Raw genomic sequence first — 9301 nt, 5'->3', positions numbered from 1 at the left:
AGAATCTTGTGCCCATTACACAAGAAATCCACTTGACTATAATAGGATGTACCACAGTTAAAACTATAATGAGAATACAAATGATTTGATTGGTTAAAGTTTTGATAAAGGACTATTCCATTAGTTATGAGGGATGGATTGAAGAGATTAGTAATGAAAATAATTTAGTCAAAGTGATTCTGAAGCAAATTACATCAATATCATATTTGACACTACATCAAGCCAGTTCCTATGTTCTATATATTAGAACTAATGTATGAAAATACATTCTTTTTTCAAATTTTATTTGATTTCTTTCATTTATTATATTTAATGGTTAGTAGATATTTTTTGCATTATCTAAATCATGTTTATTTTGAATATCAATGCACCAGCAAACAAACAAAGGGTGATATTTGGCTTTAGCAAAATAAAAAATTTAAAAAAAAGCCTCCCTCCCTCATCACTTTTCCTGCCCACATAGGGTGATAAATTAATAATGTTTTTTTTAGGGCCTAAGTTGGGATGAACAAATATTGGGGTAAAATAAACAGGAATAACACTAACCAGGCAAAAGTCTACACCACAGCCTTGACTTCTGGGAAGGAAGTTCCAAACAGCAGCCCCTTCAACCAGGCTACTATTAAGTCATCATTATAATATAGGTCTCCTGTTACAGATTTACCCCAGGGTCTCAAAACACTTAAATCTAACTTGTAAAAGTATTTAAACCCATCCCAGTTTCTTTTACAAGGCTACATCAACACAAGTTGATATAACACAAGTAGGGCATATGGAACCCCTGCTGTGAGCTCTTCACTCGCTTTTTTTTCTGCGAGCTGAATAATCAGTAACATATACCTCAGGACAATATAATCGCCACATGGCGAGTTTCTTTGTGGCGGTATTCCAAGTTAGCTGAAGCTCAGCAGGTTTTTGGACCTTTTTCGTAACCGCAGCGGATGAGTAATGTCCACAGGATAGTGAGTGGTGGAACAGAATTTGAACAGCACGTGTGTTCTCTTCACTGTGGTGGCTATGCTAACACGTGTAGGCATGTACTAACAGCTATTCTTCCATGAGAAACAAGTGTTCGAAATGAAAATACTCGTAACGTGTTAAATTGGATGGTGTTGAGCGTTTCATTATGGCCTTCAAATGCTTTTTGCATGTCTTGGCAGAAAACAGTTCCAATTACATAAACATTTTTTTCATTTCATTGATTGCACTGGAGATGAAAAATTACCGGTTAATAGTCTTGTGTACAGTAATGATCAGTGTCTTACTTTTATTTTGTTATGCCTAATTCAAGATCCATTCGGGCATAAGTCCCTAAAATTAATGCCCTGGATTCAGACAGTGTTATAGTATGGCGACGCGTGTGAGTTTTTGAATTTTAGTTTTTGTCTGTTTTCCCCAATGGTTTTAGTTTACGTACATAAAACTTACAAAGAATAAAGAAAATAGATTTTTCTTTTTAAATGCACAAAAAGCTGCTTCTGCAGACTATGGAAACTGGCACATTTAGAAGCTCTCTGAAATTGATACATAGTATACATAAAAAGTGATGTTGTGCAGCTGAAACAAAGCCAGGGGCTGTAGCCAACTTGCACTTGGCTGAACGATTTTTGCATCACATGAACAACATTGCCAGCTGAGGTAAGCCTTGCCAAATGTGGGCCGTGTGGGACAAATTGTTTGCCAACAGCCTCCCTCGGTGCTCTGCATCACCCCTAACCACAAATGGACAGGTCAGGATGTTTGTATTTTCTATACGTTTGAATATCATATTAATGTTTCAGCATCAAATTTGTAATTGAAAAAAAAAAGTTCATAAAAATGATTATATTTACATTCATGTGAATGGGTGGCCTTCAAAAAACAATTGTGAATAAGGAAAACAAAAAAGAACAATGAGGAAAACAAAAAAGAACAAAGACAGTGTTCATATATATAGGACTATACTTACCTTTCCTTACATATTCCTTTTGCTTGTTTGTTTTTATCTGAACTACTATTATACACAGTGGCAAGGATGCCATATTACTATTGAAGACCCATATTTCCTGTATGGATCATGGCCCTAAATGCTTCCAATTCAGAAGTGGCAGTATTCGGCACACAAAAAGCGCCACCTGGCCCCTGGGGCAGCTCCGCACCTGTTGTAGACATGAGACTGAATTACCCGGCAACGAACACCAGACTTCGCAAAATGTTTAAGGAACTTCCTCTTACGACAGAACACTTTGTTTGGGGACCTGGATAAATGCTGACAATCTGAAGCGACCTAGTATCATTTTCATCATCACACTGTAAGGAAAACGAAGATATATCCTGAGTGAAAAAAAATTTCATTTATAAGTTTTTTTTTCTTTTTTTGCTAACTGAATATATCAAATACAATATAATATAAATGACTTTTAAATTTTATTTAACCATTGCGAGTCACAACAAAAATATATCATTAAAAACTAATATAAATTACACAAGAAAAAAATAAAATATGTAATAAATATAATTTTAATCTAATTAATATACATATAAATTTGTATATAAATCTAATATACAAAATGTATTAAAAAATAAAAATATACATTAAACAAAAACCAATAGAAACAAACATCCCTACTACAGATTTGTGTAGGCCCATAATCACACTGAACATCCTAAGGACCACAATGACCGTTATCATTACTTTTTGCGTTTCTTTAATGTATTATGAATAAAGAAAGCATGTTTAAAACTTTAACTAGAAAATCATAGCCTACAATATATTTCAGAACGCAATACATCTGAAAGCAATTTGAAGATAGCTATATTGATTAAAGAACATGCATTTGTTATGTACATACCATATTTACATTCGGTACTTAATCTGATTCAGGCAGAATCGTTTTCCACAGTCATGGTTCAGCCTCCAATATCCATTCATTTGTTCTGTACATGTGGCGTCGTCTACAGTTATTCCCAAATCGTTGGATGGTTTCAACAATCTGCTTAGGATGCTTCCTCCTCTGTGGCTACTTCTAATTTGGAACTTGTTAGTTATGAAACCTGTAGTCTATGAAAACCAGTGTGTCAATCACGTAGTAATATAAAATATGATCACCTGCTAAAATCCTATTGTGTGGATTAATATAGCACAGATCAACATTGACGCTGTTGAAAGAAAACAAGTGGAAGCTGAGGCCAAGGAAGGGGGGGAAATAGAGCAGCTGGAAGGGGCTTAAATGTGTGGTATGGATTTGAAGGCAAAGGAGATTTATGGTAGGGAAGAGTTATGTAGAAGACTGAATAGAATTGAAGACAAGGAAAAATGAAGACATGCGAGTGAATATCAATTTGGGAAATGGTATTTAAACGTACAGAAGGTCAATAGGGCATACAGGGAATTGATTTGAATTTGTATACTGTACATGTTGTTGGAATTATCGTTTCTTCTTAGTAGCTTTTGTTGCTTACTTTGATGTGTCTGTGTTTGCGGGTGTGATTGAGGGAGGCGGGCGGGGAATGGAATAGTGCATTTTTAAATTGTACTTTGAAGGCAAGGGAACAGGTTAGAGTTATTGCAGAAGGGACTGATAGCTGGGGTGGACATTGTATGCAGAAATTTTAAAGTTTGAGAACATAGGCAGAGAAGGCTATGAAATTCCTTGGATTTTTTGGCTGAATTTTACAATTATAGGGATATAGTAATCGTACTAAAAGTAGTTCCTCCGGTATAAACCCACCTCGGGTACAAGTCCACCATGTACTTTACGGCCAATTTTTACGTACAGTACCAGCAGGCCCGTAGGCAGAATTTTTGATGGGGAGGTGCCGTTTTGCAACCGAAGTGGACCTTACGATGGGCGACTGCCTAGGGATCCCCGCGAGGGTGGGGCGAATCTTCTGGAAGCTCTCCAAATTAGCATTTTGAGGGCCTTTTTTAATGGATTTCTAAAATCCATAATTTGTAATATCCTATTTAAATTTTCAATCATTTGAGTATTGTCTAGGGATCTACAGTAAAGCAGGAGAAATAGAGGGTGGGGTGTGAAGGGAGAAACTTGCACAGACAGATCGTCAATACCACCTCAGCCCCACCATGGTTGGGATTAAGGTAAGAAAATTTATGATTATGGCACCTCAAAGTGGCCGGAAATGGCACTCTCAGACAAACTTTAATTATGATTTTTCTTTTTTCTCCATTTCTTTTATAATTTTAGGGGGCTCTTCCCCCTTGAATCCACCATTGTGAAATTATAATTTTTCATGTCCTTTACATCTGTAGGAGCTGATAATTTCCAACAGATTTCGTAGCACATTATAAAAAATCAACAGGTAGAAGAGCGGGCAAAAAATTGTAATGCATTTCGCGATAATTAGGAACGATTTTAGAGAAATAGGTTTTAAAAAGTGGACTTTTTGAAATTTGGTGGTCCAGGGGCAGAGGCCTGAAGGGGGTTTGTGAGAAAAGCGGCAAAGTAGCATTTTGAGGGTCTTACATAATATATTTCTCAAACACATAATTCATGAATATTTCATTTAAATTTTCATTAATTTGGGTGTGTTTGGGACCTCAGAAAGTAACGTTATGTCCTGTATATCTGCAGGCCTATAGATAACAATCTTCATATTATATAGATCAATCTGCAATCACCAGAGACGATCAATTTCTAACAAATTTCATACCACATTATTAAAAATCAACGGTTAATAGATAAGCTGACAAATATATAATGCAATGCATGCTATAGCTTTTTGTGTTCATTAGAAACGATTTTGTGAAATCATAGGTTTTAAAAAGTGGACCTTTTGGAATTTAGGGGAAGGGGGTGCGTCCACACCCTCTGCACCCCCTTCCCAGCCTACAGGGCCTGACTAGCATTTCCTCAGGCAAAAATTTATGATTTGAATGAGTAGCTTAGCTGACTTTTACAAATTGTAACCAAAAAAAAAATCAAATTTTGCATAGTGTAGAAAAAATTACCTTCTGAGAAAAGAAATTCCCGGGTATAAAAAAAAAATCGGCACAATGTGTTCCAGAGGCTCAGAGGAACTACGCTATTTGTTTTCTTGTTTAATTCTCGGTTGAAAGATAAAACTGAAATATACAATACACAGTAAGTTGGTGATAACATTTTTTTTTTAATTTGAAGTATATTATTAGATCTAAATGATAGTACAGCCAGTTGAAGGCGAGACTTTTTTTACATCTTGTTTTGTAAATTTAAATTTTAAAGACTAAAAAAAAAAAAAAAAAAATAATTTTTTTTTATTTAGCAAATGGTTTTGACAATTGATGAGAAAATAAGAATAAAATTTTATTGGTGAATGTATAGTAATGGGAAGGTTAAATGCTTTACACTTATATAATTAGGAATAAATATACTTATCTTATTTTTAGAGAGCGGCGGGCATAATGAAAATAAAGAAACACTTTTTTTTCCTGAAATTTCCATTTTTTTGTGGCTGTGGGTGTGCTAATTAACCGAAATCAAATTTTATTTTATATTTTCATTTGAAATCATTATTATTGGTGGGCGGCAGGTTCGTTGAACACCGTGTATAAAAAAGTTTTGGCTAAGGGTATATGCAAAGAAAGTGGGAACCGTAAATATTCTTAAAATTCTAAATGGTACCCCAATGGCATGACCCCACACACAGGGGAATCTGGGAAAAATAAGCTGACAACATCTAATGAGACACAGATCTACACAGTTTTATTCCTTTAAAGTTCACTTTCTAAACTCAGACAGTAACCTTTTAAGGAATCACGAAATCGAAACCATAAGGGTTACAAAAATTAGCAATGAGAGCAGCTTTATTAACCCAAAGGCAAAAAAATAAGGGGTACTGTACCCTACAAATGTCACTATCGTTACACAGAAGCGTTAAACAACAGACGGTACTAATTTCTGAGGGACATTTCTAGCGAGGAAAAAAATTTCGATTTGGTATCGTTTTAGGAATCAAATTACGAAATGATATTAAACAGCTGAGTCAGTGGGTACATGGTTGTGTCGTAAGCGTCATTTAGTTTATGATTAATAAGCAATATTTAACAACATTTGTGTTTGATCTCGAATGGAGGATATTAAACACAACAATTTTCAACATGATTTTTGTCACTAGGGTTACTTAGCTTGGTGTGACATTAAACACGTTGAGTGGCTTAATAAAATCAAATTAAAAATTTTGTTAGTTTGAAATGAACCAGGTATAGTATTGGATAGATCTTAAAGATACCTGGGTTATGAGCCAATATACTTGAGTAATAAAAATTTAACATTTGATCACTGACCAAATAATGTGTGTATAGGGTTACGTTAAAATCTTGAAAAACCCTAAATATTCAATTAAAAATGAAATTTCATTTAATAGATTAAATTTAGTCATAATCCTCTATGTAACAGATCCTAAATAACAAAAAAAAAAATGAAATAAATGCACTAGGTAACCTTATCCTATTATATTAAAAATTATGCCTAACTTGATTTATCTTAAATGTTGCCCAATGGAGCTTCAACCCACACAAAGTAAATTTTTTTTTTTTTATTTCCTTCATGTCCAACTGCAAGTACACTCCCTTCTAATACAGGATAGACTGATGCTTTATAAACTAAGTCTGTTATTAAGGCCCAGGCAGTAGAGTTGATTGTGGTTATAAGATATTAATTTTATATTTGGATGATTTTTTTTCGTTACGTTCTATTAAGTTATTAACTTATAATGAAACAAGGACAATAATAAAAAAATATTTTTAATTGTTTACCAATCGAATTTCTGAATGTTATTGAACATTAAATAAAGTATATAAACCAATTTAAGTATTGAATTTTATTGTTCAGCTCAACATAGTATTTAAGTCTATCAAATACATGCCAACAGGATTGGGGAGCAGGGTCGTGCCAGGATTTGCCTGACGAGGGGTCTGAGCTTCCCGAAGGGGGCCAATGTCGCCGACGAGGGAGCAGACGAGAGCAAAGTTGGTGTGGTCGGGTGTTACTCAAAATATTGTGGAAGTGGTCCAGGGGCGAAGCCCAAAAAAGTTTGAAAATTTAGGGGTTCAAAGGCATGTTTAATCAATTTTAGAGTACTAATATGCATTATTGTGGTTTTTCTCCTAGACGGGAAGTGGGGGAGCTCTCCGTGAGGGGGAGGGGGGCTTGCAATTTTCTTTGTACTAACCGGGAAAGCATGTGAGAAAATGTGAGTAAAAGAATTGGCCGGGAGTGTTGGCATGTATGCTATCAATTAAATTCTCATCGTTAAAACATAAAGTATTGCAACTTTTTTTAATGCTTGTGATATTGATCACATAATATCTTGCTAAAACAGAAGTACTTAGATCATTTAATCATTACATTCACACTCACATTATTTTTATCATTACACAAGTTAAAAAAAAAAACAAGCAGTCATGATGCCTCCACCTCATATACCTTAGCTTTGATGACTTAATTAACTAATTTGTCATCCTTGAACGTGCGGGTAATAATATTAGGAACTAACAACACTTTCCATTGAAAGCAAAAATGTGTTTGTGTAACATTTAACAGCATTGACCCTCCAGTCCTTCTGGGTGAGAAATTCTATTCCAGCATAACCACATAATAATATTAAACATACAGTATGAAATTTGATCTTTTTCAATGAGCAAGTTAAAACCCTAAGTTTTCCCAGACATTACACGGTTGTTTCTGAAACATGGCAAACATCTTTAGATTTAAGTTCAGATCTGAATCACCATTAAACCATTATGATAATGCTTAACATCAATAAGGTTTAGGTACATTTATTGGCATATTCCTGGCCGCACATAACTGAACACAAAAAAGCATATCAATAGATACATGTCACAGCTTTGTAAAATCTGCGGTATATTTGTATCACTATGTCTGCATTGCATCACCAATGCCAAATAATAATACATGATGAGTCACCTCATTTTAATTTGATACAACATTACCTCTACAAACTTGGTTTATCCCACAAAGAAAAAAAAAATGAAATTGGGATAATGATAGTCAAGGTAAGTTCAAGTTGTATACATAATATAGATTATCTCATCACAGAATGACGAGAATTAAAGAAAAAATGCCAAACAAATACACACATAAAAGTTTCTAAAATGAATGATTCACTTTATCAAGGCAATTAATTTCCACCTTAAGCTAAGAATTTAAGATAAAGTTGTGATAATATTAAAAAATATATGATAAGACAACAGCAAAACATCACAAGACGCAATATGTGGGCAGGGTGATGACAGGAAGATTGACCAATCAGAAAAGGGTGGAGTAAATAAAGACTTGCATAAAATACATCGTTTGAAACTATAATTTGAAGTACAAATTATTTTATCGTAAGACATAATCCGCCATTTCCTATACAAAATTTATGCCTGACCAATAAATCCAGACTCGTTTCTCGAATATGGCTTACGATCAAGTGTGGAATGACTGGATCTGTAAACAGAGAGACTTAAAAATGATGAGATGGATAAAATAAATCAGTCTGCAACTGTACCACCGCCAAATAGATATGTCGGTCTTCAACTGTGTAATGCCCTGACCTCTATACGTCATTACAGGTAATTGGATCAAAAACTAAAGAAACCCATTGGCTCCCTGGGCATATATATCAAGATATTGTAGCTAATAATTCCATTTGAATCTACTAAATTATCTATCCCTCGCTTGGTGGCTTATACTCCTGGGTTGCGGAAGAGAAACAGACTAAAGTGCCTCGCCCCCAAGGACAACCAAAATGTCCAGTCTCAGATGCAACCTGTTGATTGCAAGCCAAAACCTTCCCTAGCCGACATGCTTTCCACATTATTTGTTATATATTGGTGGTTAAAGGACTTACAAATCTAGGCCACATTTTTATCCTCTATTTGTGTGGTTTTTTTTTTTATACTACTGCTTTCTTTTCCACCACACTTATATTATTATTGTTTACATCATCATTTTTGTTTTATAATTTGATGTAACGCACATAAAGATACTGTGCAAATGCGCTAATATAAATGTAGATTATTATTATTTCAACCATTTCTGTTTCCTGAAAAGCGCCGGGGGCTATAAAAGTGTTAAGCCATTGCCTGTAAAAGTGGTTTGGCGCAGAGGGAACGGTTTGGTTTCCCAATCTTCAGATCTGGGTTTCAATTCCTCGCTGTGCATTTCATTGTGCCATTGAGCAAAATACTGCATTACTTCTCTGGACCCCTGGAGTATAAATTGGTACCTGGCAGGGGATGTTTGCCTGCTCCTGAGCTGATTACAGCACCAACACTTAGGAGTCTGGACTCAATGACCTGAGACAGAAGCAACCT

At 34.9% G+C, this 9301-nt stretch overlaps 1 long non-coding RNA gene across 1 annotated transcript; it reads right to left on the bottom strand.

The window, feature by feature from the left end:
• Nucleotides 1–9301, bottom strand: LOC117104708. The gene is made up of 5 exons (XR_004444803.1): nt 9214–9301; nt 4952–5065; nt 2832–3040; nt 1949–2289; nt 1–63 (listed from the first exon to the last, which is right to left on the bottom strand). It is a non-coding gene; the product is annotated as an uncharacterized LOC117104708 (long non-coding RNA).

The sequence above is a fragment of the Anneissia japonica genome, unplaced genomic scaffold (genome assembly GCF_011630105.1).
Source record: "Anneissia japonica isolate Jap-2015-1 unplaced genomic scaffold, ASM1163010v1 scaffold287712_len2945570_cov188, whole genome shotgun sequence".
NCBI classification, from domain to species: Eukaryota; Metazoa; Echinodermata; class Crinoidea; order Comatulida; family Comatulidae; genus Anneissia; species Anneissia japonica.
Note: the sequence above shows the minus strand (reverse complement) of the source record. Positions and strands in the feature narration are given on the sequence as shown.